This window comes from Brienomyrus brachyistius, chromosome 2 (genome assembly GCF_023856365.1).
Source record: "Brienomyrus brachyistius isolate T26 chromosome 2, BBRACH_0.4, whole genome shotgun sequence".
NCBI lineage: Eukaryota > Metazoa > Chordata > Actinopteri > Osteoglossiformes > Mormyridae > Brienomyrus > Brienomyrus brachyistius.
In genome coordinates, this window is record NC_064534.1 from 37,269,457 (window position 1) to 37,296,956 (window position 27,500).

At 44.3% G+C, this 27,500-nt stretch overlaps 1 protein-coding gene, 20 non-coding genes and 4 pseudogenes across 21 annotated transcripts in view; all 25 read left to right on the forward strand.

Annotated features, from left to right (window-relative positions):
- LOC125733917 (5S ribosomal RNA) overlaps positions 1 to 45 on the forward strand; it is a 119-nt gene extending 74 nt beyond the window's left edge. The window contains exon 1 of the ribosomal RNA XR_007393249.1: positions 1 to 45. This exon is cut by the window's left edge and continues 74 nt beyond it. This is a non-coding gene — a ribosomal RNA (5S ribosomal RNA).
- Positions 1 to 27,500, forward strand: part of LOC125719098 (protein NYNRIN-like) — a 99,651-nt gene that overhangs the window by 13,051 nt on the left and 59,100 nt on the right. The window lies entirely within an intron of this gene.
- LOC125734157 (5S ribosomal RNA) lies at positions 1,125 to 1,243 on the forward strand. Its single transcript, XR_007393481.1, has one exon. It is a non-coding gene; the product is annotated as a 5S ribosomal RNA (ribosomal RNA).
- Positions 2,321 to 2,439, forward strand: LOC125733949 (5S ribosomal RNA). Its single transcript, XR_007393280.1, has one exon. It is a non-coding gene; the product is annotated as a 5S ribosomal RNA (ribosomal RNA).
- On the forward strand, positions 3,517 to 3,635 carry LOC125733951 (5S ribosomal RNA). The gene has a single exon (XR_007393282.1). It is a non-coding gene; the product is annotated as a 5S ribosomal RNA (ribosomal RNA).
- On the forward strand, positions 4,715 to 4,833 carry LOC125731192 (5S ribosomal RNA). Its single transcript, XR_007391474.1, has one exon. It is a non-coding gene; the product is annotated as a 5S ribosomal RNA (ribosomal RNA).
- On the forward strand, positions 5,914 to 6,032 carry LOC125731193 (5S ribosomal RNA). The gene has a single exon (XR_007391475.1). It is a non-coding gene; the product is annotated as a 5S ribosomal RNA (ribosomal RNA).
- Positions 7,113 to 7,231, forward strand: LOC125731169 (5S ribosomal RNA). Its single transcript, XR_007391452.1, has one exon. It is a non-coding gene; the product is annotated as a 5S ribosomal RNA (ribosomal RNA).
- LOC125733751 (5S ribosomal RNA) lies at positions 8,309 to 8,427 on the forward strand. Its single transcript, XR_007393088.1, has one exon. It is a non-coding gene; the product is annotated as a 5S ribosomal RNA (ribosomal RNA).
- LOC125737119 (5S ribosomal RNA) lies at positions 9,501 to 9,620 on the forward strand. The gene has a single exon (XR_007396386.1). It is a non-coding gene; the product is annotated as a 5S ribosomal RNA (ribosomal RNA).
- LOC125732031 (5S ribosomal RNA) lies at positions 10,701 to 10,819 on the forward strand. The gene has a single exon (XR_007391681.1). It is a non-coding gene; the product is annotated as a 5S ribosomal RNA (ribosomal RNA).
- On the forward strand, positions 11,899 to 12,017 carry LOC125735715 (5S ribosomal RNA). The gene has a single exon (XR_007395007.1). It is a non-coding gene; the product is annotated as a 5S ribosomal RNA (ribosomal RNA).
- LOC125736074 (5S ribosomal RNA) lies at positions 13,098 to 13,216 on the forward strand. Its single transcript, XR_007395357.1, has one exon. It is a non-coding gene; the product is annotated as a 5S ribosomal RNA (ribosomal RNA).
- On the forward strand, positions 14,298 to 14,416 carry LOC125736534 (5S ribosomal RNA). Its single transcript, XR_007395812.1, has one exon. It is a non-coding gene; the product is annotated as a 5S ribosomal RNA (ribosomal RNA).
- LOC125737226 (5S ribosomal RNA) lies at positions 15,497 to 15,615 on the forward strand. The gene has a single exon (XR_007396493.1). It is a non-coding gene; the product is annotated as a 5S ribosomal RNA (ribosomal RNA).
- Positions 16,692 to 16,810, forward strand: LOC125736110 (5S ribosomal RNA). Its single transcript, XR_007395393.1, has one exon. It is a non-coding gene; the product is annotated as a 5S ribosomal RNA (ribosomal RNA).
- LOC125737281 (5S ribosomal RNA) lies at positions 17,890 to 18,008 on the forward strand. The gene has a single exon (XR_007396547.1). It is a non-coding gene; the product is annotated as a 5S ribosomal RNA (ribosomal RNA).
- On the forward strand, positions 19,088 to 19,206 carry LOC125732376 (5S ribosomal RNA). Its single transcript, XR_007391757.1, has one exon. It is a non-coding gene; the product is annotated as a 5S ribosomal RNA (ribosomal RNA).
- Positions 20,279 to 20,398, forward strand: LOC125732039 (5S ribosomal RNA; annotated as a pseudogene).
- Positions 21,474 to 21,592, forward strand: LOC125732049 (5S ribosomal RNA; annotated as a pseudogene).
- Positions 22,672 to 22,790, forward strand: LOC125732377 (5S ribosomal RNA). The gene has a single exon (XR_007391758.1). It is a non-coding gene; the product is annotated as a 5S ribosomal RNA (ribosomal RNA).
- On the forward strand, positions 23,863 to 23,982 carry LOC125731871 (5S ribosomal RNA; annotated as a pseudogene).
- LOC125732050 (5S ribosomal RNA) lies at positions 25,058 to 25,176 on the forward strand (annotated as a pseudogene).
- On the forward strand, positions 26,253 to 26,371 carry LOC125733387 (5S ribosomal RNA). The gene has a single exon (XR_007392733.1). It is a non-coding gene; the product is annotated as a 5S ribosomal RNA (ribosomal RNA).
- LOC125734372 (5S ribosomal RNA) overlaps positions 27,478 to 27,500 on the forward strand; it is a 119-nt gene continuing 96 nt past the window's right edge. Inside the window, exon 1 of the ribosomal RNA XR_007393687.1 lies at positions 27,478 to 27,500. This exon is cut by the window's right edge and continues 96 nt beyond it. This is a non-coding gene — a ribosomal RNA (5S ribosomal RNA).

Sequence of the window (27,500 nt, forward strand, 5' to 3'; positions counted from 1 at the left end):
GTACTTGGATGGGAGACCACCTTGGAATACCAGGTGCTGTAAGCTTTTCTCACTTTTACTTTATACAGGGGGCGCTCCACTTCACGATTAATTTAAATCTATCACTCCCCTTCCATTTTACTATTTTATATATATATTTTTATTTTCTCTCTTTCATAAAGGCAGCTTTTACACACCGTTTTACTCTAAATACTGCCTGGTAATTCTAGGTGCTGTAAGCTCTTCGTGCCTTTATTCCACCAGGGCGCGATCTTCTCACAAACTTGAAGACTGTCACTCCCCATTCACGTTTTACAACTTATTGTTAATGATAAAGAGACAGCTTTTTACACACAGTTTTAAACAAAGTACTGATATTATTCCTCTTCAACTGACCGCTTTGTTTTCTATGCAAAAACCACTTCGCCACAGAAGACTCGATATTATTGGCATAGCAAGTTCTGCTCTTCTCCTTTCAAAACTTGCTAAAAGCTGTATTTAAAAGAACAGATTGGCCGGGGTAATTCACACCCTTCAATGCCAGCTTAATGTTTAGGTTAGTGGGAATCACAGAGGAATTAGGGATGGAAACTTCTTTGCTGGTGGTAGAAGCGGTCTGGTGAATTTTTAGAGAGAAGAGGCCGTCGATGTTTGAATGTAGAAAATTGTTCTGGCTGCAGCCTGCAGTATGGACTTGTTGGTGTGTGTAGCTCCCAGTGTTCTGACAGCGCGACGTTTTGGGGAAGCATGTGATTCAGCAGCTACCAGTGGGCTTCGTGCGGCGGAGATTTTGTGGCTGTTAGCGGAGTTGATAACAGAGGGTCGTTAAGAGAAGCCTGCATGCAGTAGGCAAAGGAGTAATGTTTGCCGGCGGGGGACGTGCGGCGATTAACCTGTGCGGTAGTGAAAAGGAGTTAAAAAGAAGGAAGTGTGCGGATGCGGAAAGAATGGAATAATTGTGGTAGGCTGCCGGCTGAGTAGTTTGGTGAATGTTTGGTGTGGGTCCGGCGCTGCCGATTGGATGGTGGGGCTGCAGTGTGAGTCAGATAAAAAAAAAAAAAAAAACCAGGAGTAGGATCCAATGGGACCAACTGGCATGTATAGAGGCGTGTAATGCAAAAGGGCTCTTTTTGGTAGCATCTCTCACTTACGGCCATACCACCCTGAACACGCCCGATCTCGTCTGATCTCGGAAGCCAAGCAGGGTAGGGTCTGGTTAGTACTTGGATGGGAGACCACCTGGGAATACCAGGTGCTGTAAGCTTTTCTCACTTTTACTTTATACAGGGGGCGCTCCACTTCACGATTAATTTAAATCTATCACTCCCCTTCCATTTTACTATTTTATATATATATTTTTATTTTCTCTCTTTCATAAAGGCAGCTTTTACACACCGTTTTACTCTAAATACTGCCTGGTAATTCTAGGTGCTGTAAGCTCTTCGTGCCTTTATTCCACCAGGGCGCGATCTTCTCACAAACTTGAAGACTGTCACTCCCCATTCACGTTTTACAACTTATTTGTAATGATAAAGAGACAGCTTTTTACACACAGTTTTAAACAAAGTACTGATATTATTCCTCTTCAACTGACCGCTTTGTTTTCTATGCAAAAACCACTTCGCCACAGAAGACTCGATATTATTGGCATAGCAAGTTCTGCTCTTCTCCTTTCAAAACTTGCTAAAAGCTGTATTTAAAAGAACAGATTGGCCGGGGTAATTCACACCCTTCAATGCCAGCTTAATGTTTAGGTTAGTGGGAATCACAGAGGAATTAGGGATGGAAACTTCTTTGCTGGTGGTAGAAGCGGTCTGGTGAATTTTTAGAGAGAAGAGGCCGTCGATGTTTGAATGTAGAAAATTGTTCTGGCTGCAGCCTGCAGTATGGACTTGTTGGTGTGTGTAGCTCCCAGTGTTCTAACAGCGCGACGTTTTGGGGAAGCATGTGATTCAGCAGCTACCAGTGGGCTTCGTGCGGCGGAGATTTTGTGGCTGTTAGCGGAGTTGATTACAGAGGGTCGTTAAGAGAAGCCTGCATGCAGTAGGCAAAGGAGTAATGTTTGCCGGCGGGGGACGTGCGGCGATTAACCTGTGCGGTAGTGAAAAGGAGTTAAAAAGAAGGAAGTGTGCGGATGCGGAAAGAATGGAATAATTGTGGTAGGCTGCAGGCTGAGTAGTTTGGTGAATGTTTGGTGTGGGTCCGGCGCTGCCGATTGGATGGTGGGGCTGCAGTGTGAGTCAGAAAAAAAAAAAAAAAGAACATTAGTAGGATCCAATGGGACCAACTGTCATGTATAGAGGCGTGTAATGCAAAAGGGCTCTTTTTGGTAGCATTTCTCGCTTACGGCCATACCACCCTGAACACGCCTGATCTCGTCTGATCTCGGAAGCCAAGCAGGGTAGGGTCTGGTTAGTACTTGGATGGGAGACCTCCTGGGAATACCAGGTGCTGTAAGCTTTTCTCACTTTTACTTTATACAGGGGGCGCTCCACTTCACGATTAATTTAAATCTATCACTCCCCTTCCATTTTACTATTTTATATATATATTTTTATTTTCTCTCTTTCATAAAGGCAGCTTTTACACACCGTTTTACTCTAAATACTGCCTGGTAATTCTAGGTGCTGTAAGCTCTTCGTGCCTTTATTCCACCAGGGCGCGATCTTCTCACAAACTTGAAGACTGTCACTCCCCATTCACGTTTTACAACTTATTGTTAATGATAAAGAGACAGCTTTTTACACACAGTTTTAAACAAAGTACTGATATTATTCCTCTTCAACTGACCGCTTTGTTTTCTATGCAAAAACCACTTCGCCACAGAAGACTCGATATTATTGGCATAGCAAGTTCTGCTCTTCTCCTTTCAAAACTTGCTAAAAGCTGTATTTAAAAGAACAGATTGGCCGGGGTAATTCACACCCTTCAATGCCAGCTTAATGTTTAGGTTAGTGGGAATCACAGAGGAATTAGGGATGGAAACTTCGTTGCTGGTGGTAGAAGCGGTCTGGTGAATTTTTAGAGAGAAGAGGCCGTCGATGTTTGAATGTAGAAAATTGTTCTGGCTGCAGCCTGCAGTATGGACTTGTTGGTGTGTGTAGCTCCCAGTGTTCTGACAGCGCGACGTTTTGGGGAAGCATGTGATTCAGCAGCTACCAGTGGGCTTCGTGCGGCGGAGATTTTGTGGCTGTTAGCGGAGTTTATAACAGAGGGTCGTTAAGAGAAGCCTGCATGCAGTAGGCAAAGGAGTAATGTTTGCCGGCGGGGGACGTGCGGCGATTAACCTGTGCGGTAGTGAAAAGGAGTTAAAAAGAAGGAAGTGTGCGGATGCGGAAAGAATGGAATAATTGTGGTAGGCTGCCGGCTGAGTAGTTTGGTGAATGTTTGGTGTGGGTCCGGCGCTGCCGATTGGATGGTGGGGCTGCAGTGTGAGTCAGAAAAAAAAAAAAAAAGAACATTAGTAGGATCCAATGGGACCAACTGTCATGTATAGAGGCGTGTAATGCAAAAGGGCTCTTTTTGGTAGCATTTCTCGCTTACGGCCATACCACCCTGAACACGCCTGATCTCGTCTGATCTCGGAAGCCAAGCAGGGTAGGGTCTGGTTAGTACTTGGATGGGAGACCTCCTGGGAATACCAGGTGCTGTAAGCTTTTCTCACTTTTACTTTATACAGGGGGCGCTCCACTTCACGATTAATTTAAATCTATCACTCCCCTTCCATTTTACTATTTTATATATATATTTTTATTTTCTCTCTTTCATAAAGGCAGCTTTTACACACCGTTTTACTCTAAATACTGCCTGGTAATTCTAGGTGCTGTAAGCTCTTCGTGCCTTTATTCCACCAGGGCGCGATCTTCTCACAAACTTGAAGACTGTCACTCCCCATTCACGTTTTACAACTTATTGTTAATGATAAAGAGACAGCTTTTTACACACAGTTTTAAACAAAGTACTGATATTATTCCTCTTCAACTGACCGCTTTGTTTTCTATGCAAAAACCACTTCGCCACAGAAGACTCGATATTATTGGCATAGCAAGTTCTGCTCTTCTCCTTTCAAAACTTGCTAAAAGCTGTATTTAAAAGAACAGATTGGCCGGGGTAATTCACACCCTTCAATGCCAGCTTAATGTTTAGGTTAGTGGGAATCACAGAGGAATTAGGGATGGAAACTTCGTTGCTGGTGGTAGAAGCGGTCTGGTGAATTTTTAGAGAGAAGAGGCCGTCGATGTTTGAATGTAGAAAATTGTTCTGGCTGCAGCCTGCAGTATGGACTTGTTGGTGTGTGTAGCTCCCAGTGTTCTGACAGCGCGACGTTTTGGGGAAGCATGTGATTCAGCAGCTACCAGTGGGCTTCGTGCGGCGGAGATTTTGTGGCTGTTAGCGGAGTTGATAACAGAGGGTCGTTAAGAGAAGCCTGCATGCAGTAGGCAAAGGAGTAATGTTTGCCGGCGGGGGACGTGCGGCGATTAACCTGTGCGGTAGTGAAGAGGAGTTAAAAAGAAGGAAGTGTGCAGATGCGGAAAGAATGGAATAATTGTGGTAGGCTGCCGGCTGAGTAGTTTGGTGAATGTTTGGTGTGGGTCCGGCGCTGCCGATTGGATGGTGGGGCTGCAGTGTGAGTCAGATAAAAAAAAAAAAAAAAAACAGGAGTAGGATCCAATGGGACCAACTGGCATGTATAGACGCGTGTAATGCAAAAGGGCTGTTTTTGGTAGCATCTCTCGCTCACGGCCATACCACCCTGAACACGCCCGATCTTGTCTGATCTCGGAAGCCAAGCAGGGTAGGGTCTGGTTAGTACTTGGATGGGAGACCTCCTGGGAATAGCAGGTGCTATAAGCCTTTCTCACTTTTACTTTATACAGGGGGCGCTCCACTTCACGATTAATTTAAATCTATCACTCCCCTTCCATTTTACTATTTTATATATATATATTTTTTTTTTCTCTCATTCCTAAAGGCAGCTTTTAGAAACCGTTTTACTCTAAATACTTCCTGGTAATTCTAGGTGCTGTAAGCTGTTCGTGCCTTTATTCCACCAGGGCGCGATCTTCTCACAAACTTGAAGACTGTCACTCCCCATTCACGTTTTACAACTTATTGTTAATGATAAAGAGACAGCTTTTTACACACAGTTTTAAACAAAGTACTGATATTATTCCTCTTCAACTGACCGCTTTGTTTTCTATGCAAAAACCACTTCGCCACAGAAGACTCGATATTATTGGCATGGCAAGTTCTGCTCTTCTCCTTTCAAAACTTGCTAAAAGCTGTATTTAAAAGAACAGATTGGCCGGGGTAATTCACACCCTTCAATGCCAGCTTAATGTTTAGGTTAGTGGGAATCACAGAGGAATTAGGGATGGAAACTTCTTTGCTGGTGGTAGAAGCGGTCTGGTGAATTTTTAGAGAGAAGAGGCCGTCGATGTTTGAATGTAGAAAATTGTTCTGGCTGCAGCCTGCAGTATGGACTTGTTGGTGTGTGTAGCTCCCAGTGTTCTGACAGCGCGACGTTTTGGGGAAGCATGTGATTCAGCAGCTACCAGTGGGCTTCGTGCGGCGGAGATTTTGTGGCTGTTAGCGGAGTTGATAACAGAGGATCGTTAAGAGAAGCCTACATGCAGTAGGCAAAGGAGTAATGTTTGCTGGCGGGGGACGTGCGGCGATTAACCTGTGCGGTAGTGAAAAGGAGTTAAAAAGAAGGAAGTGTGCGGATGCGGAAAGAATGGAATAATTGTGGTAGGCTGCCGGCTGAGTAGTTTGGTGAATGTTTGGTGTGGGTCCGGCGCTGCCGATTGGATGGTGGGGCTGCAGTGTGAGTCAGATAAAAAAAAAAAAAAAACCAGGAGTAGGATCCAATGGGACTAACTGGCATGTATAGACGCGTGTAATGCAAAAGGGCTGTTTTTGGTAGCATCTCTCGCTCACGGCCATACCACCCTGAACACGCCCGATCTTGTCTGATCTCGGAAGCCAAGCAGGGTAGGGTCTGGTTAGTACTTGGATGGGAGACCTCCTGGGAATAGCAGGTGCTATAAGCCTTTCTCACTTTTACTTTATACAGGGGGCGCTCCACTTCACGATTAATTTAAATCTATCACTCCCCTTCCATTTTACTATTTTATATATATATATATTTTTTTTCTCTCATTCCTAAAGGCAGCTTTTAGAAACCGTTTTACTCTAAATACTTCCTGGTAATTCTAGGTGCTGTAAGCTGTTCGTGCCTTTATTCCACCAGGGCGCGATCTTCTCACAAACTTGAAGACTGTCACTCCCCATTCACGTTTTACAACTTATTGTTAATGATAAAGAGACAGCTTTTTACACACAGTTTTAAACAAAGTACTGATATTATTCCTCTTCAACTGACCGCTTTGTTTTCTATGCAAAAACCACTTCGCCACAGAAGACTCGATATTATTGGCATGGCAAGTTCTGCTCTTCTCCTTTCAAAACTTGCTAAAAGCTGTATTTAAAAGAACAGATTGGCCGGGGTAATTCACACCCTTCAATGCCAGCTTAATGTTTAGGTTAGTGGGAATCACAGAGGAATTAGGGATGGAAACTTCTTTGCTGGTGGTAGAAGCGGTCTGGTGAATTTTTAGAGAGAAGAGGCCGTCGATGTTTGAATGTAGAAAATTGTTCTGGCTGCAGCCTGCAGTATGGACTTGTTGGTGTGTGTAGCTCCCAGTGTTCTGACAGCGCGACGTTTTGGGGAAGCATGTGATTCAGCAGCTACCAGTGGGCTTCGTGCGGCGGAGATTTTGTGGCTGTTAGCGGAGTTGATAACAGAGGATCGTTAAGAGAAGCCTACATGCAGTAGGCAAAGGAGTAATGTTTGCTGGCGGGGGACGTGCGGCGATTAACCTGTGCGGTAGTGAAAAGGAGTTAAAAAGAAGGAAGTGTGCGGATGCGGAAAGAATGGAATAATTGTGGTAGGCTGCCGGCTGAGTAGTTTGGTGAATGTTTGGTGTGGGTCCGGCGCTGCCGATTGGATGGTGGGGCTGCAGTGTGAGTCAGATAAAAAAAAAAAAAAAACCAGGAGTAGGATCCAATGGGACTAACTGGCATGTATAGACGCGTGTAATGCAAAAGGGCTGTTTTTGGTAGCATCTCTCGCTTACGGGCTTACCACCCTGAACACGCCTGATCTCGTCTGATCTCGGAAGCCATGCAGGGTAGGGTCTGGTTAGTACTTGGATGGGAGACCTCCTGGGAATACCAGGTGCTGTAAGCCTTTCTCACTTTTACTTTATACAGGGGGCGCTCCACTTCACGATTAATTTAAATCTATCACTCCCCTTCCATTTTACTATTTTATATATATATATATATTTCTCTCATTCATAAAGGCAGCTTTTACACACCGTTTTACTATAAATACTTCCTGGTAATTCTAGGTGCTGTAAGCTGTTCGTGCCTTTATTCCACCAGGGCGCGATCTTCTCACAAACTTGAAGACTGTCACTCCCCATTCACGTTTTACAACTTATTGTTAATGATAAAGAGACAGCTTTTTACACACAGTTTTAAACAAAGTACTGATATTATTCCTCTTCAACTGACCGCTTTGTTTTCTATGCAAAAACCACTTCGCCACAGAAGACTCGATATTATTGGCATAGCAAGTTCTGCTCTTCTCCTTTCAAAACTTGCTAAAAGCTGTATTTAAAAGAACAGATTGGCCGGGGTAATTCACACCCTTCAATGCCAGCTTAATGTTTAGGTTAGTGGGAATCACAGAGGAATTAGGGATGGAAACTTCTTTGCTGGTGGTAGAAGCGGTCTGGTGAATTTTTAGAGAGAAGAGGCCGTCGATGTTTGAATGTAGAAAATTGTTCTGGCTGCAGCCTGCAGTATGGACTTGTTGGTGTGTGTAGCTCCCAGTGTTCTGACAGCGCGACGTTTTGGGGAAGCATGTGATTCAGCAGCTACCAGTGGGCTTCGTGCGGCGGAGATTTTGTGGCTGTTAGCGGAGTTGATAACAGAGGATCGTTAAGAGAAGCCTACATGCAGTAGGCAAAGGAGTAATGTTTGCTGGCGGGGGACGTGCGGCGATTAACCTGTGCGGTAGTGAAAAGGAGTTAAAAAGAAGGAAGTGTGCGGATGCGGAAAGAATGGAATAATTGTGGTAGGCTGCCGGCTGAGTAGTTTGGTGAATGTTTGGTGTGGGTCCGGCGCTGCCGATTGGATGGTGGGGCTGCAGTGTGAGTCAGATAAAAAAAAAAAAAAAACCAGGAGTAGGATCCAATGGGACTAACTGGCATGTATAGACGCGTGTAATGCAAAAGGGCTGTTTTTGGTAGCATCTCTCGCTTACGGCCATACCACCCTGAACACGCCTGATCTCGTCTGATCTCGGAAGCCAAGCAGGGTAGGGTCTGGTTAGTACTTGGATGGGAGACCTCCTGGGAATACCAGGTGCTGTAAGCCTTTCTCACTTTTACTTTATACAGGGGGCGCTCCACTTCACGATTAATTTAAATCTATCACTCCCCTTCCATTTTACTATTTTATATATATATATATATTTCTCTCATTCATAAAGGCAGCTTTTACACACCGTTTTACTATAAATACTTCCTGGTAATTCTAGGTGCTGTAAGCTGTTCGTGCCTTTATTCCACCAGGGCGCGATCTTCTCACAAACTTGAAGACTGTCACTCCCCATTCACGTTTTACAACTTATTGTTAATGATAAAGAGACAGCTTTTTACACACAGTTTTAAACAAAGTACTGATATTATTCCTCTTCAACTGACCGCTTTGTTTTCTATGCAAAAACCTCTTCGCCACAGAAGACTCGATATTATTGGCATAGCAAGTTATGCTCTTCTCCTTTCAAAACTTGCTAAAAGCTGTATTTAAAAGAACAGATTGGCCGGGGTAATTCACACCCTTCAATGCCAGCTTAATGTTTAGGTTAGTGGGAATCACAGAGGAATTAGGGATGGAAACTTCTTTGCTGGTGGTAGAAGCGGTCTGGTGAATTTTTAGAGAGAAGAGGCCGTCGATGTTTGAATGTAGAAAATTGTTCTGGCTGCAGCCTGCAGTATGGACTTGTTGGTGTGTGTAGCTCCCAGTGTTCTGACAGCGCGACGTTTTGGGGAAGCATGTGATTCAGCAGCTACCAGTGGGCTTCGTGCGGCGGAGATTTTGTGGCTGTTAGCGGAGTTGATAACAGAGGGTCGTTAAGAGAAGCCTGCATGCAGTAGGCAAAGGAGTAATGTTTGCCGGCGGGGGACGTGCGGCGATTAACCTATGCGGTAGTGAAAAGGAGTTAAAAAGAAGGAAGTGTGCGGATGCGGAAAGAATGGAATAATTGTGGTAGGCTGCTGGCTGAGTAGTTTGGTGAATGTTTGGTGTGGGTCCGGCGCTGCCGATTGGATGGTGGGGCTGCAGTGTGAGTCAGATAAAAAAAAAAAACCAGGAGTAGGATCCAATGGGACTATCTGGCATGTATAGACGCGTGTAATGCAAAAGGGCTGTTTTTGGTAGCATCTCTCGCTTACGGCCATACCACCCTGAACACGCCCATATCTCGTCTGATTTTGGAAGCTAAGCAGGGTAGGGTCTGGTTAGTACTTGGATGGGAGACCACCTGGGAATACCAGGTGCTGTAAGCTTTTCTCACTTTTACTTTATACAGGGGGCGCTCCACTTCACGATTAATTTAAATCTATCACTCCCATTCCATTTTACTATTTTATATATATATATTTTTTTTTCTCTCATTCATAAAGGCAGCTTTTAGAAACCGTTTTACTCTAAATACTTCCTGGTAATTCTAGGTGCTGTAAGCTGTTCGTGCCTTTATTCCACCAGGGCGCGATCTTCGCACAAACTTGAAGACTGTCACTCCCCATTCACGTTTTACAACTTATTGTTAATGATAAAGAGACAGCTTTTTACACACAGTTTTAAACAAAGTACTGATATTATTCCTCTTCAACTGACCGCTTTGTTTTCTATGCAAAAACCACTTCGCCACAGAAGACTCGATATTATTGGCATAGCAAGTTCTGCTCTTCTCCTTTCAAAACTTGCTAAAAGCTGTATTTAAAAGAACAGATTGGCCGGGGTAATTCACACCCTTCAATGCCAGCTTAATGTTTAGGTTAGTGGGAATCACAGAGGAATTAGGGATGGAAACTTCTTTGCTGGTGGTAGAAGCGGTCTGGTGAATTTTTAGAGAGAAGAGGCCGTCGATGTTTGAATGTAGAAAATTGTTCTGGCTGCAGCCTGCAGTATGGACTTGTTGGTGTGTGTAGCTCCCAGTGTTCTGACAGCGCGACGTTTTGGGGAAGCATGTGATTCAGCAGCTACCAGTGGGCTTCGTGCGGCGGAGATTTTGTGGCTGTTAGCGGAGTTGATAACAGATGGTCGTTAAGAGAAGCCTGCATACAGTAGGCAAAGGAGTAATGTTTGCCGGCGGGAGACGTGCGGCGATTAACCTGTGCGGTAGTGAAAAGGAGTTAAAAAGAAGGAAGTGTGCGGATGCGGAAAGAATGGAATAATTGTGGTAGGCTGCCGGCTGAGTAGTTTGGTGAATGTTTGGTGTGGGTCCGGCGCTGCCGATTGGATGGTGGTGCTGCAGTGTGAGTCAGATAAAAAAAAAAAAAAAAACCAGGAGTAGGATCCAATGGGACTAACTGGCATGTATAGACGCGTGTAATGCAAAAGGGCTGTTTTTGGTCGCGTCTTTCGCTTATGGCCATACCACCCTGAACACGCCCGATCTCGTCTGATCTCGGAAGCTAAGCAGGGTAGGGTCTGGTTAGTACTTGGATGGGAGACCACCTGGGAATACCAGGTGCTGTAAGCCTTTCTCACTTTTACTTTATACAGGGGGCGCTCCACTTCACGATTAATTTAAATCTATCACTCCCCTTCCATTTTACTATTTTATATATATATATATATATTTCTCTCATTCATAAAGGCAGCTTTTACACACCGTTTTACTCTAAATACTGCCTGGTAATTCTAGCTGCTGTAAGCTGTTCGTGCCTTTATTCCACCAGGGCGCGATCTTCTCACAAACTTGAAGACTGTCACTCCCCATTCACATTTTACAACTTATTGTTAATGATAAAGAGACAGCTTTTTACACATAGTTTTAAACAAAGTACTGATATAATTCCTCTTCAACTCACCGCTTTGTTTTCTATGCAAAAACCACTTCGCCACAGAAGACTCGATATTATTGGCATATTATCTGCTCTTCTCCTCCTTTCAAAACTTGCTAAAAGCTGTATTTAAAAGAGCAGGTTGGCCGGGGTAATTCACACCCTTCAATGCCAACTTAATGTTTAGGTTAGTGGGAATCACAGAGGAATTAGGGATGGAAACTTCTTTGCTGGTGGTAGAAGCGGTCTGGTGAATTTTTAGAGAGAAGAGGCCGTCGATGTTTGAATGTAGAAAATTGTTCTGGCTGCAGCCTGCAGTATGGACTTGTTGGTGTGTGTAGCTCCCAGTGTTCTGACAGCGCGACGTTTTGGGGAAGCATGTGATTCAGCAGCTACCAGTGGGCTTCGTGCGGCGGAGATTTTGTGGCTGTTAGCTGAGTTGATAGCAGAGGGTCGTTAAGAGAAGCCTGCATGCGGTAGGCAAAGGAGTAATGTTTGCCGGCGGGGGACGTGCGGCGATTAACCTGTGAGGTAGTGAAAAGGACTTAAAGAGAAGGAAGTGTGCGGATGCGGAAAGAATGGAATAATTGTGGTAGGCTGCCGGCTGAGTAGTTTGGTGAATGTTTGGTGTGGGTCCGGCGCTGCCGATTGGATGGTGGTGCTGCAGTGTGAGTCAGATAAAAAAAAAAAAAAAACCAGGAGTAGGATCCAATGGGACTAACTGGCATGTAGAGACGCGTGTAATGCAAAAGGGCTGTTTTGGGTAGCATCTCTCGCTTACGGCCATACCACCCTGAACACGCCTGATCTCGTCTGATCTCGGAAGCCAAGCAGGGTAGGGTCTGGTTAGTACTTGGATGGAAGACCATCTGGGAATACCAGGTGCTGTAAGCCTTTCTCACTTTTACTTTATACAGGGGGCGCTCCACTTCACGATTAATTTAAATCTATCACTCCCCTTCCATTTTACTATTTTATATAAATATTTTTTTTTTTTTCTCTCATTCATAAAGGCAGCTTTTAGAAACCGTTTTACTCTAAATACTTCCTGGTAATTCTAGGTGCTGTAAGCTGTTCGTGCCTTTATTCCACCAGGGCGCGATCTTCTCACAAACTTGAAGACTGTCACTCCCCATTCACGTTTTACAACTTATTGTTAATGATAAAGAGACAGCTTTTTACACACAGTTTTAAACAAAGTACTGATATTATTCCTCTTCAACTGACCGCTTTGTTTTATATGCAAAAACCACTTCGCCACAGAAGACTCGATATTATTGGCATAGCAAGTTCTGCTCTTCTCCTTTCAAAACTTGCTAAAAGCTGTATTTAAAAGAACAGATTGGCCGGGGTAATTCACACCCTTCAATGCCAGCTTAATGTTTAGGTTAGTGGGAATCACAGAGGAATTAGGGATGGAAACTTCTTTGCTGGTGGTAGAAGCGGTCTGGTGAATTTTTAGAGAGAAGAGGCCGTCGATGTTTGAATGTAGAAAATTGTTCTGGCTGCAGCCTGCAGTATGGACTTGTTGGTGTGTGTAGCTCCCAGTGTTCTGACAGCGCGACGTTTTGGGGAAGCATGTGATTCAGCAGCTACCAGTGGGCTTCGTGCGGCGGAGATTTTGTGGCTGTTAGCGGAGTTGATAACAGAGGGTATTTAAGAGAAGCCTACATGCAGTAGGCAAAGGAGTAATGTTTGCCGGCGGGGGACGTGCGGCGATTAACCTGTGCGGTAGTGAAAAGGAGTTAAAAAGAAGGAAGTGTGCGGATGCGGAAAGAATGGAATAATTGTGGTAGGCTGCTGGCTGAGTAGTTTGGTGAATGTTTGGTGTGGGTCCAGCGCTGCCGATTGGATGGTGGGGCTGCAGTGTGAGTCAGATAAAAAAAAAAAAAAAACAGGAGTAGGATCCAATGGGACTAACTGGCATGTATAGAGGCGTGTAATGCAAAAGGGCTGTTTTTGGTAGCATCTCTCGCTTACGGCCATACCACCCTGAACACGCCTGATCTCATCTGATCTTGGAAGCTAAGCAGGTTAGGGTCTGGTTAGTACTTGGATGGGAGACCACCTGGGAATACCAGGTGCTGTAAGCTTTTCTCACTTTTACTTTATACAGGGGGCGCTCCACTTCACGATTAATTTAAATCTATCACTCCCCTTCCATTTTACTATTTTATATATATATATATATTTTTTTTCTCTCATTCATAAAGGCAGCTTTTAGAAACCGTTTTACTCTAAATACTTCCTGGTAATTCTAGGTGCTGTAAGCTGTTCGTGCCTTTATTCCACCAGGGCGCGATCTTCTCACAAACTTGAAGACTGTCACTCCCCATTCACGTTTTACAACTTATTGTTAATGATAAAGAGACAGCTTTTTACACACAGTTTTAAACAAAGTACTGATATTATTCCTCTTCAACTGACCGCTTTGTTTTCTATGCAAAAACCACTTCGCCACAGAAGACTCGATATTATTGGCATAGCAAGTTCTGCTCTTCTCCTTTCAAAACTTGCTAAAAGCTGTATTTAAAAGAACAGATTGGCCGGGGTAATTCACACCCTTCAATGCCAGCTTAATGTTTAGGTTAGTGGGAATCACAGAGGAATTAGGTATGGAAACTTCTTTGCTGGTGGTAGAAGCGGTCTGGTGAATTTTTAGAGAGAAGAGGCCGTCGATGTTTGAATGTAGAAAATTGTTCTGGCTTCAGCCTGCAGTATGGACTTGTTGGTGTGTGTAGCTCCCAGTGTTCTGACAGCGTGACGTTTTGGGGAAGCATGTGATTCAGCAGCTACCAGTGGGCTTCGTGCGGCGGAGATTTTGTGGCTGTTAGCGGAGTTGATAACAGAGGGTCGTTAAGAGAAGCCTGCATGCAGTAGGCAAAGGAGTAATGTTTGCCGGCGGGGGACGTGCGGCGATTAACCTGTGCGGTAGTGAAAAGGAGTTAAAAAGAAGGAAGTGTGCGGATGCGGAAAGAATGGAATAATTGTGGTAGGCTGCCGGCTGAGTAGTTTGGTGAATGTTTGGTGTGGGTCCGGCGCTGCCGATTGGATGGTGGTGCTGCAGTGTGAGTCAGATAAAAAAAAAAAAAAACCAGGAGTAGGATCCAATGGGACTAACTGGCATGTATAGACGCGTGTAATGCAAAAGGGCTGTTTTTGGTAGCGTCTCTCGCTTATGGCCATACCACCCTGAACACGCCCGATCTCGTCTGATCTCAGAAGCTAAGCAGGGTAGGGTATGGTTAGTACTTGGATGGGAGACCACCTGGGAATACCAGGTGCTGTAAGCTTTTCTCACTTTTACTTTATACAGGGGGCGCTCCACTTCACGATTAATTTAAATCTATCACTCCCCTTCCATTCTACTATTTTATATATATTTTTTTATTTTCTCTCTTTCATAAAGGCAGCTTTTACACACCGTTTTACTCAAAATACTGCCTGGTAATTCTAGGTGCTGTAAGCTCTTCGTGCCTTTATTCCACCAGGGCGCGATCTTCTCACAAACTTGAAGACTGTCACTCCCCATTCACGTTTTACAACTTATTGTTAATGATAAAGAGACAGCTTTTTACACACAGTTTTAAACAAAGTACTGATATTATTCCTCTTCAACTGACCGCTTTGTTTTCTATGCAAAAACCACTTCGCCACAGAAGACTCGATATTATTGGCATAGCAAGTTCTGCTCTTCTCCTTTCAAAACTTGCTAAAAGCTGTATTTAAAAGAACAGATTGGCCGGGGTAATTCACACCCTTCAATGCCAGCTTAATGTTTAGGTTAGTGGGAATCACAGAGGAATTAGGGATGGAAACTTCTTTGCTGGTGGTAGAAGCGGTCTGGTGAATTTTTAGAGAGAAGAGGCCGTCGATGTTTGAATGTAGAAAATTGTTCTGGCTGCAGCCTGCAGTATGGACTTGTTGGTGTGTGTAGCTCCCAGTGTTCTGACAGCGCGACGTTTTGGGGAAGCATGTGATTCAGCAGCTACCAGTGGGCTTCGTGCGGCGGAGATTTTGTGGCTGTTAGCGGAGTTGACAACAGAGGGTCGTTAAGAGAAGCCTGCATGCAGTAGGCAAAGGAGTAATGTTTGCTGGCGGGGGACGTGCGGCGATTAACCTGTGCGGTAGTGAAAAGGAGTTAAAGAGAAGGAAGTGTGCGGATGCGGAAAGAATGGAATAATTGTGGTAGGCTGCCGGCTGAGTAGTTTGGTGAATGTTTGGTGTGGGTCCGGCGCTGCCGATTGGATGGTGGGGCTGCAGTGTGAGTCAGATAAAAAAAAAAAAAAAAAACCAGGAGTAGGATCCAATGGGACTAACTGACATGTATAGACGCGTGTAATGCAAAAGGGCTGTTTTTGGTCGAGTCTCTCGCTTATGGCCATACCACCCTGAACACACCCGATCTCATCCGATCTCAGAAGCCAAGCAGGGTAGGGTCTGGTTAGTACTTGGATGGGACACGTCCTGGGAATACCAGGTGCTGTAAGCTTTTCTCACTTTTACTTTATACAGGGGGCGCTCCACTTCACGATTAATTTAAATCTATCACTCCCCTTCCATTTTACTATTTTATATATATATATATTTTTCTCTCATTCATAAAGGCAGCTTTTAGAAACCGTTTTACTCTAAATACTTCCTGGTAATTCTAGGTGCTGTAAGCTGTTCGTGCCTTTATTCCACCAGGGCGCGATCTTCTCACAAACTTGAAGACTGTCACTCCCCATTCACGTTTTACAACTTATTGTTAATGATAAAGAGACAGCTTTTTACACACAGTTTTAAACAAAGTACTGATATTATTCCTCTTCAACTGACCGCTTTGTTTTCTATGCAAAAACCACTTCGCCACAGAAGACTCGATATTATTGGCATAGCAAGTTCTGCTCTTCTCCTTTCAAAACTTGCTAAAAGCTGTATTTAAAAGAACAGATTGGCCGGGGTAATTCACACCCTTCAATGCCAGCTTAATGTTTAGGTTAGTGGGAATCACAGAGGAATTAGGGATGGAAACTTCTTTGCTGGTGGTAGAAGCGGTCTGGTGAATTTTTAGAGAGAAGAGGCCGTCGATGTTTGAATGTAGAAAATAGTTCTGGCTGCAGCCTGCAGTATGGACTTGTTGGTGTGTGTAGCTCCCAGTGTTCTGACAGCGCGACGTTTTGGGGAAGCATGTGATTCAGCAGCTACCAGTGGGCTTCGTGCGGCGGAGATTTTGTGGCTGTTAGCGGAGTTGATAACAGAGGGTCGTTAAGAGAAGCCTGCATGCAGTAGGCAAAGGAGTAATGTTTGCCGGCGGGGGACGTGCGGCGATTAACCTGTGCGGTAGTGAAAAGGAGTTAAAAAGAAGGAAGTGTGCGGATGCGGAAAGAATGGAATAATTGTGGTAGGCTGCCGGCTGAGTAGTTTGGTGAATGTTTGGTGTGGGTCCGGCGCTGCCGATTGGATGGTGGTGCTGCAGTGTGAGTCAGATAAAAAAAAAAAAAAACCAGGAGTAGGATCCAATGGGACTAACTGGCATGTATAGACGCGTTTAATGCAAAAGGGCTGTTTTTGGTCACGTCTCTCGCTTATGGCCATACCTCCCTGAACACACCCGATCTCATCCGATCTCAGAAGCCAAGCAGGGTAGGGGCTGGTTAGTACTTTGATGGGAGACCTCCTGGGAATACCAGGTGCTGTAAGCTTTTCTCACTTTTACTTTATACAGGGGGCGCTCCACTTCACGATTAATTTAAATCTATCACTCCCCTTCCATTTTACTATTTTATATATATATATTTTTTTCTCTCATTCATAAAGGCAGCTTTTACACACCGTTTTACTTTAAATACTTCCTGGTAATTCTATGTGCTGTAAGCTGTTCGTGCCTTTATTCCACCAGGGCGCGATCTTCTCACAAACTTGAAGACTGTCACTCCCCATTCACGTTTTACAACTTATTGTTAATGATAAAGAGACAGCTTTTTACACACAGTTTTAAACAACGTACTGATATTATTCCTCTTCAACTGACCGCTTTGTTTTCTATGCAAAAACCACTTCACCACAGAAGACTCGATATTATTGGCATAGCAAGTTCTGCTCTTCTTCTTTCAAAACTTGCTAAAAGCTGTATTTAAAAGAACAGATTGGCCGGGGTAATTCACACCCTTCAATGCCAGCTTAATGTTTAGGTTAGTGGGAATCACAGAGGAATTAGGGGTGGAAACTTCTTTGCTGGTGGTAGAAGCGGTCTGGTGAATTTTTAGAGAGAAGAGGCCGTCGATGTTTGAATGTAGAAAATTGTTCTGGCTGCAGCCTGCAGTATGGACTTGTTGGTGTGTGTAGCTCCCAGTGTTCTGACAGCGCGACGTTTTGGGGAAGCATGTGATTCAGCAGCTACCAATGGGCTTCGTGCCGCGGAGATTTTGTGGCTGTTAGCGGAGTTGATAACAGAGGGTCGTTAAGAGAAGCCTGCATGCAGTAGGCAAAGGAGTAATGTTTGCCGGCGGGGGACGTGCGGCGATTAACCTGTGCGGTAGTGAAAAGGAGTTAAAAAGAAGGAAGTGTGCGGATGCGGAAAGAATGGAATAATTGTGGTAGGCTGTCGGCTGAGTAGTTTGGTGAATGTTTGGTGTGGGTCCGGCGCTGCCGATTGGATGGTGGTGCTGCAGTGTGAGTCAGATAAAAAAAAAAAAAAAAGAACATTAGTAGGATCCAATGGGACCAACTGGCATGTATAGAGGCGTGTAATGCAAAAGGGATGTTTTTGGTAGCATCTCTCGCTTACGGCCATACCACCCTGAACACGCCTGATCTCGTCTGGTCTTGGAAGCTAAGCAGGGTAGGGTCTGGTTAGTACTTGGATGGGAGACCACCTGGGAATACCAAGTGCTGTAAGCTTTTCTCACTTTTACTTTATACAGGGGGCGCTCCACTTCACGATTAATTTAAATCTATCACTCCCCTTCCATTTTACTATTTTATATATTTTTTTTTTTTTCTCTCATTCATAAAGGCAGCTTTTAGAAACCGTTTTACTCTAAATACTTCCTGGTAATTCTAGGTGCTGTAAGCTGTTCGTGCCTTTATTCCACCAGGGAGCGATCTTCTCACAAACTTGAAGACTGTCACTCCCCATTCACGTTTTACAACTTATTGTTAATGATAAAGAGACAGCTTTTTACACACAGTTTTAAACAAAGTACTGATATTATTCCTCTTCAACTGACCGCTTTGTTTTCTATGCAAAAACCACTTCGCCACAGAAGACTCGATATTATTGGCATAGCAAGTTCTGCTCTTCTCCTTTCAAAACTTGCTAAAAGCTGTATTTAAAAGAACAGATTGGCCGGGGTAATTCACACCCTTCAATGCCAGCTTAATGTTTAGGTTAGTGGGAATCACAGAGGAATTAGGGATGGAAACTTCTTTGCTGGTGGTAGAAGCGGTCTGGTGAATTTTTAGAGAGAAGAGGCCGTCGATGTTTGAATGTAGAAAATTGTTCTGGCTGCAGCCTGCAGTATGGACTTGTTGGTGTGTGTAGCTCCCAGTGTTCTGACAGCGTGACGTTTTGGGGAAGCATGTGATTCAGCAGCTACCATTGGGCTTCGTGCGGCGGAGATTTTGTGGCTGTTAGCGGAGTTGATAACAGAGGGTCGTTAAGAGAAGTCTGCATGCAGTAGGCAAAGGAGTAATGTTTGCCGGCGGGGGACGTGCGGCGATTAACCTGTGCGGTAGTGAAAAGGAGTTAAAAAGAAGGAAGTGTGCGGATGTGGAAAGAATGGAATAATTGTGGTAGGCTGCCGGCTGAGTAGTTTGGTGAATGTTTGGTGTGGGTCCGGCGCTGCCGATTGGATGGTGGGGCTGCAGTGTGAGTCAGATAAAAAAAAAAAAAAAAGAACATTAGTAGGATCCAATGGGACCAACTGGCATGTATAGAGGCGTGTAATGCAAAAGGGCTGTTTTTGGTAGCATCTCTCGCTTACGGCCATACCACCCTGAACACGCCCGATCTCGTCTGATCTCGGAAGCCAAGCAGGGTAGGGTCTGGTTAGTACTTGGATGGGAGACCTCCTGGGAATACCAGGTGCTGTAAGCCTTTCTCACTTTTACTTTATACAAGGGGCGCTCCACTTCACGATTAATTTAAATCTATAACTCCCCTTCCATTTTACTATTTTATATATATATTTTTTCTCTCATTCATAAAGGCAGCCTTTACACACCGTTTTACTCTAAATACTTCCTGGTAATTCTAGGTGCTGTGAGCTGTTCGTGCCTTTATTCCACCAGGGCGCGATCTTCTGACAAACTTGAAGACTTTCACTCCACATTCACGTTTTACAACTTATTGTTAATAATAAAGAGACAGCTTTTTACACACAGTTTTAAACAAAGTACTGATATAATTCCTCTTAAACTCACCGCTTTGTTTTCTATGCAAAAACCACTTCGCCACAGAATATTCGATATTATTGGCATATTATCTGCTCTTCTCCTCCTTTCAAAACTTGCTAAAAGCTGTATTTAAAAGAGCAGGTTGGCCGGGGTAATTCACACCCTTCAATGCCAGCTTAATGTTTAGGTTAGTGGGAATCACAGAGTAATTAGGGATGGAAACTTCTTTGCTGGTGGTAGAAGCGGTCTGGTGAATTTTTAGAGAGAAGAGGCCGTCGATGTTTCAATGTAGAAAATTGTTCTGGCTGCAGCCTGCAGTATGGACTTGTTGGCGTGTGTAGCTCCCAGTGTTCTGACAGCGTGACATTTTGGGGAAGCATGTGATTCAACAGCAACCAGTGGGCTTCGTGCGGCGGAGATTTTGTGGCTGTTAGCGGAGTTGATAACAGAGGGTCGTTAAGAGAAGCCTGCATGCGGTAGGCAAATGAGTAATGTTTGCCGGCGGGGGACGTGCGGCGATTAACCTGTTCGGTAGTGAAAAGGACTTAAAGAGAAGGAAGTGTGCGGATGCGGAAAGAATGGAATAATTGTGGTAGGCTGCCGGCTGAGTAGTTTGGTGAATGTTTGGTGTGGGTGCGGCGCTGCCGATTGGATGGTGGTGCTGCAGTGTGAGTCAGATAAATAAAATAAAAAACAGGAGTAGGATCCAATGGGACTAACTGGCATGTATAGAGGCGTGTAATGCAAAAGGGCTGTTTTTGTTCGCGGCTCTCGCTTACGGCCATACCACCCTGAACACGCCAGATTTCGTCTGATCTCGGAAGCTAAGCAGGGGTAGGGTCTGGTTAGTACTTGGATGGGAGACTGCCTGGGAATACCACGTGATGTAAGCTTTTCTCACTTTTACTTTATACAGGGGGCACTCCACCTCACGATTAATTTAAATCTATCACTCCCCTTCCATTTTACTATTTTATATATTTCTTTTTTCTCTCATTCATAAAGGCAGCTTTTACACACGTTTTACTCTAAATACTGCATGGTAATTCTAGGTGCTGTAAGCTGTTCGTGCCTTTATTCCACCAGGGCACGATCTTCTCACAAACTTGAAGACTGTCACTCCCCATTCACGTTTTACAACTTATTGTTAATAATAAAGAGACAGCTTTTTACACACAGTTTTAAACAAAGTACTGATATAATTCCTCTTCAACTCACCGCTTTGTTTTCTATGCAAAAACCACTTCGCCACAGAAGACTCGATATTGTTGGCATAGCAAGGTCTGCTCTTCTCCTCCTTTCAAAACTTGCTAAAAGCTGTATTTAAAAGAGCAGGTTGGCCGGGGTAATTCACACCCTTCAATGCCAGATTAATGTTTAGGTTAGTGGGAATCACAGAGGAATTAGGGATGGAAACTTCTTTGCTGATGGTAGAAGCGGTCTGGTGAATTTTTAGAGAGAAGAGGCCGTCGATGTTTCAATGTAGAAAATTGTTCTGGCTGCAGCCTGCAGTATGGACTTGTTGGCGTGTGTAGCTCCCAGTGTTCTGACAGCGTAACGTTTTGGGGAAGCATGTGATTCAACAGCTACCAGTGGGCTTCGTGCGGCAGAGATTTTGTGGCTGTTAGCGGAGTTGATAACAGAGGGTCGTTAAGAGAAGCCTGCATGAGGTAGGCAAAGGAGTAATGTTTGCCGGCGGGGGACGTGCGGCGATTAACCTGTGCGGTAGTGAAAAGGACTTAAAGAGAAGGAAGTGTGCGGATGCGGAAAGAATGGAATAATTGTGGTAGGCTGCCGGCTGAGTAGTTTGGTGAATGTTTGGTGTGGTTCCGGTACTGCCGATTGGATGGTGGGGCTGCAGTGTGAGTCAGATAAAAAAAAAAAAAAAACAGGAGTAGGATCCACTTGGACTAACTGGCATGTATAGAGGCATGTAATGCAAAAGGACTGTTTTTGGTAGTTTTTCTCGCTCAAGGCCGTACCACCCTGAACACGCCCGATCTCGTCTGATCTTGGAAGCCAAGCAAGATAGGGTCTGGTTAGTACTTGGATGGGAGACCTACTGGGAATACCAGGTGCTGTAAGCTTTTCTCACTTTTACTTTATACAGGGGGCACTCCACTTCACGATTAATTTAAATCTATCACTCCCCTTCCATTTTACTATTTTATATATTTTTTTTTTTTTCTCTCATTCATAAAGGCAGCTTTTAGAAACCGTTTTACTCTAAATACTTCCTGGTAATTCTAGGTGCTGTAAGCTGTTCGTGCCTTTATTCCACCAGGGAGCGATCTTCTCACAAACTTGAAGACTGTCACTCCCCATTCACGTTTTACAACTTATTGTTAATGATAAAGAGACAGCTTTTTACACACAGTTTTAAACAAAGTACTGATATTATTCCTCTTCAACTGACCGCTTTGTTTTCTATGCAAAAACCACTTCGCCACAGAAGACTCGATATTATTGGCATAGCAAGTTCTGCTCTTCTCCTTTCAAAACTTGCTAAAAGCTGTATTTAAAAGAACAGATTGGCCGGGGTAATTCACACCCTTCAATGCCAGCTTAATGTTTAGGTTAGTGGGAATCACAGAGGAATTAGGGATGGAAACTTCTTTGCTGGTGGTAGAAGCGGTCTGGTGAATTTTTAGAGAGAAGAGGCCGTCGATGTTTGAATGTAGAAAATTGTTCTGGCTGCAGCCTGCAGTATGGACTTGTTGGTGTGTGTAGCTCCCAGTGTTCTGACAGCGTGACGTTTTGGGGAAGCATGTGATTCAGCAGCTACCATTGGGCTTCGTGCGGCGGAGATTTTGTGGCTGTTAGCGGAGTTGATAACAGAGGGTCGTTAAGAGAAGTCTGCATGCAGTAGGCAAAGGAGTAATGTTTGCCGGCGGGGGACGTGCGGCGATTAACCTGTGCGGTAGTGAAAAGGAGTTAAAAAGAAGGAAGTGTGCGGATGTGGAAAGAATGGAATAATTGTGGTAGGCTGCCGGCTGAGTAGTTTGGTGAATGTTTGGTGTGGGTCCGGCGCTGCCGATTGGATGGTGGGGCTGCAGTGTGAGTCAGATAAAAAAAAAAAAAAAAGAACATTAGTAGGATCCAATGGGACCAACTGGCATGTATAGAGGCGTGTAATGCAAAAGGGCTGTTTTTGGTAGCATCTCTCGCTTACGGCCATACCACCCTGAACACGCCCGATCTCGTCTGATCTCGGAAGCCAAGCAGGGTAGGGTCTGGTTAGTACTTGGATGGGAGACCTCCTGGGAATACCAGGTGCTGTAAGCCTTTCTCACTTTTACTTTATACAAGGGGCGCTCCACTTCACGATTAATTTAAATCTATAACTCCCCTTCCATTTTACTATTTTATATATATATTTTTTCTCTCATTCATAAAGGCAGCCTTTACACACCGTTTTACTCTAAATACTTCCTGGTAATTCTAGGTGCTGTGAGCTGTTCGTGCCTTTATTCCACCAGGGCGCGATCTTCTGACAAACTTGAAGACTTTCACTCCACATTCACGTTTTACAACTTATTGTTAATAATAAAGAGACAGCTTTTTACACACAGTTTTAAACAAAGTACTGATATTATTCCTCTTCAACTGACCGCTTTGTTTTCTATGCAAAAACCACTTCGCCACAGAAGACTCGATATTATTGGCATAGCAAGTTCTGCTCTTCTCCTTTCAAAACTTGCTAAAAGCTGTATTTAAAAGAACAGATTGGCCGGGGTAATTCACACCCTTCAATGCCAGCTTAATGTTTAGGTTAGTGGGAATCACAGAGTAATTAGGGATGGAAACTTCTTTGCTGGTGGTAGAAGCGGTCTGGTGAATTTTTAGAGAGAAGAGGCCGTCGATGTTTCAATGTAGAAAATTGTTCTGGCTGCAGCCTGCAGTATGGACTTGTTGGCGTGTGTAGCTCCCAGTGTTCTGACAGCGTGACATTTTGGGGAAGCATGTGATTCAACAGCAACCAGTGGGCTTCGTGCGGCGGAGATTTTGTGGCTGTTAGCGGAGTTGATAACAGAGGGTCTTTAAGAGAAGCCTGCATGCGGTAGGCAAATGAGTAATGTTTGCCGGCGGGGGACGTGCGGCGATTAACCTGTTCGGTAGTGAAAAGGACTTAAAGAGAAGGAAGTGTGCGGATGCGGAAAGAATGGAATAATTGTGGTAGGCTGCCGGCTGAGTAGTTTGGTGAATGTTTGGTGTGGGTGCGGCGCTGCCGATTGGATGGTGGTGCTGCAGTGTGAGTCAGATAAATAAAAAAAAAAACAGGAGTAGGATCCAATGGGACTAACTGGCATGTATAGAGGCGTGTAATGCAAAAGGGCTGTTTTTGTTCGCGGCTCTCGCTTACGGCCATACCACCCTGAACACGCCAGATTTCGTCTGATCTCGGAAGCTAAGCAGGGGTAGGGTCTGGTTAGTACTTGGATGGGAGACTGCCTGGGAATACCACGTGCTGTAAGCTTTTCTCACTTTTACTTTATACAGGGGGCACTCCACCTCACGATTAATTTAAATCTATCACTCCCCTTCCATTTTACTATTTTATATATTTCTTTTTTCTCTCATTCATAAAGGCAGCTTTTACACACGTTTTACTCTAAATACTGCATGGTAATTCTAGGTGCTGTAAGCTGTTCGTGCCTTTATTCCACCAGGGCACGATCTTCTCACAAACTTGAAGACTGTCACTCCCCATTCACGTTTTACAACTTATTGTTAATAATAAAGAGACAGCTTTTTACACACAGTTTTAAACAAAGTACTGATATAATTCCTCTTCAACTCACCGCTTTGTTTTCTATGCAAAAACCACTTCGCCACAGAAGACTCGATATTGTTGGCATAGCAAGGTCTGCTCTTCTCCTCCTTTCAAAACTTGCTAAAAGCTGTATTTAAAAGAGCAGGTTGGCCGGGGTAATTCACACCCTTCAATGCCAGATTAATGTTTAGGTTAGTGGGAATCACAGAGGAATTAGGGATGGAAACTTCTTTGCTGATGGTAGAAGCGGTCTGGTGAATTTTTAGAGAGAAGAGGCCGTCGATGTTTCAATGTAGAAAATTGTTCTGGCTGCAGCCTGCAGTATGGACTTGTTGGCGTGTGTAGCTCCCAGTGTTCTGACAGCGTAACGTTTTGGGGAAGCATGTGATTCAACAGCTACCAGTGGGCTTCGTGCGGCAGAGATTTTGTGGCTGTTAGCGGAGTTGATAACAGAGGGTCGTTAAGAGAAGCCTGCATGAGGTAGGCAAAGGAGTAATGTTTGCCGGCGGGGGACGTGCGGCGATTAACCTGTGCGGTAGTGAAAAGGACTTAAAGAGAAGGAAGTGTGCGGATGCGGAAAGAATGGAATAATTGTGGTAGGCTGCCGGCTGAGTAGTTTGGTGAATGTTTGGTGTGGTTCCGGTACTGCCGATTGGATGGTGGGGCTGCAGTGTGAGTCAGATAAAAAAAAAAAATAAACAGGAGTAGGATCCACTTGGACTAACTGGCATGTATAGAGGCATGTAATGCAAAAGGACTGTTTTTGGTAGTTTTTCTCGCTCAAGGCCGTACCACCCTGAACACGCCCGATCTCGTCTGATCTTGGAAGCCAAGCAAGATAGGGTCTGGTTAGTACTTGGATGGGAGACCTACTGGGAATACCAGGTGCTGTAAGCTTTTCTCACTTTTACTTTATACAGGGGGCACTCCACTTCACGATTAATTTAAATCTATCACTCCCCTTCCATTTTACTATTTTATATATATATATTTTTTCTTTCATTCATAAAGGCAGCTTTTACACACCGTTTTACTCTAAATACTGCCTGGTAATTCTAGGTGCGGTAAGCTGTTGGTGCCTTTATTCCACCAGGGCGCGATCTTCTCACAAACTTGAAGACTGTCACTCCCCATTCACGTTTTACAACTGATTGTTAATAATAAAGAGACAGCTTTTTACACACAGTTTTAAACAAAGTACTGATATAATTCCTCTTAAACTCACCGCTTTGTTTTCTATGCAAAAACCACTTCGCCACAGAATATTCGATATTATTGGCATATTATCTGCTCTTCTCCTCCTTTCAAAACTTGCTAAAAGCTGTATTTAAAAGAGCAGGTTGGCCGGGGTAATTCACACCCTTCAATGCCAGCTTAATGTTTAGGTTAGTGGGAATCACAGAGGAATTAGGGATGGAAACTTCTTTGCTGGTGGTAGAAGCGGTCTGGTGAATTTTTAGAGAGAAGAGGCCGTCGATGTTTCAATGTAGAAAATTGTTCTGGCTGCAGCCTGCAGTATGGACTTGTTGGCGTGTGTAGCTCCCAGTGTTCTGACAGCGTGACATTTTGGGGAAGAATGTGATTCAGCAGCAACCAGTGGGCTTCGTTCGGCGGAGATTTTGTGGCTGTTAGCGGAGTTGATAACAGAGGGTCTTTAAGAGAAGCCTGCATGCGGTAGGCAAATGAGTAATGTTTGCCGGCGGGGGACGTGCGGCGATTAACCTGTTCGGTAGTGAAAAGGACTTAAAGAGAAGGAAGTGTGCGGATGCGGAAAGAATGGAATAATTGTGGTAGGCTGCCGGCTGAGTAGTTTGGTGAATGTTTGGTGTGGGTCCGGCGCTGCCGATTGGATGGTGGTGCTGCAGTGTGAGTCAGATAAAAAAAAAAAAAAAAACAGGAGTAGGATCCAATGGGACTAACTGGCATGTAGAGACGCGTGTAATGCAAAAGGGCTGTTTTTGGTCGCATCTCTCGCTTACGGCCGTACCACCCTGAACACGCCCGATCTCGTCTGATCTCGGAAGCTAAGCAGGGTAGGGTCTGGTTAGTACTTGGATGGGAGACCACCTGGGAATACCAGGTGCTGTAAGCTTTTCTCACTTTTACTTTATACAGGGGGCGCTCCACTTCACGATTAATTTAAATCTATCACTCCCCTTCCATTTTACTATTTTATATATATATATATATATATATATATATATTTTTTTTTTTTTTTTTTTTTCTCTCATTCATAAAGGCAGCTTTTAGAAACCGTTTTACTCTAAATACTTCCTGGTAATTCTAGGTGCTGTAAGCTGTTCGTGCCTTTATTCCACCAGGGCGCGATCTTCTCACAAACTTGAAGACTGTCACTCCCCATTCACGTTTTACAACTTATTGTTAATGATAAAGAGACAGCTTTTTACACACAGTTTTAAACAAAATACTGATATTATTCCTCTTCAACTGACCGCTTTGTTTTCTATGCAAAAACCACTTCGCCACAGAAGACTCGATATTATTGGCATAGCAAGTTCTGCTCTTCTCCTTTCAAAACTTGCTAAAAGCTGTATTTAAAAGAACAGGTTGGCCGGGGTAATTCACACCCTTCAATGCCAGCTTAATGTTTAGGTTAGTGGGAATCACAGAGGAATTAGGGATGGAAACTTCTTTGCTGGTGGTAGAAGCGGTCTGGTGAATTTTTAGAGAGAAGAGGCCGTCGATGTTTGAATGTAGAAAATTGTTCTGGCTGCAGCCTGCAGTATGGACTTGTTGGTGTGTGTAGCTCCCAGTGTTCTGACAGCGCGATGTTTTAGGGAAGCATGTGATTCAGCAGCTACCAGTGGGCTTCGTGCGGCGGAGATTTTGTGGCTGTTAGCGGAGTTGATAACAGAGGGTCGTTAATAGAAGCCTGCATGCAGTAGGCAAAGGAGTAATGTTTGCCGGCGGGGGACGTGCGGCGATTAACCTGTGCGGTAGTGAAAAGGAGTTAAAAAGAAGGAAGTGTGCGGATGCGGAAAGAATGGAATAATTGTGGTAGGCTGCCGGCTGAGTAGTTTGGTGAATGTTGGGTGTGGGTCCGGCGCTGCCGATTGGATGGTGGTGCTGCAGTGTGAGTCAGATAAAAAAAAAAAAAACAGGAGTAGGATCCAATGGGACTAACTGGCATGTATAGACGCGTGTAATGCAAAAGGGCTGTTTTTGGTAGCATCTCTCGCTTACGGCCATACCACCCTGAA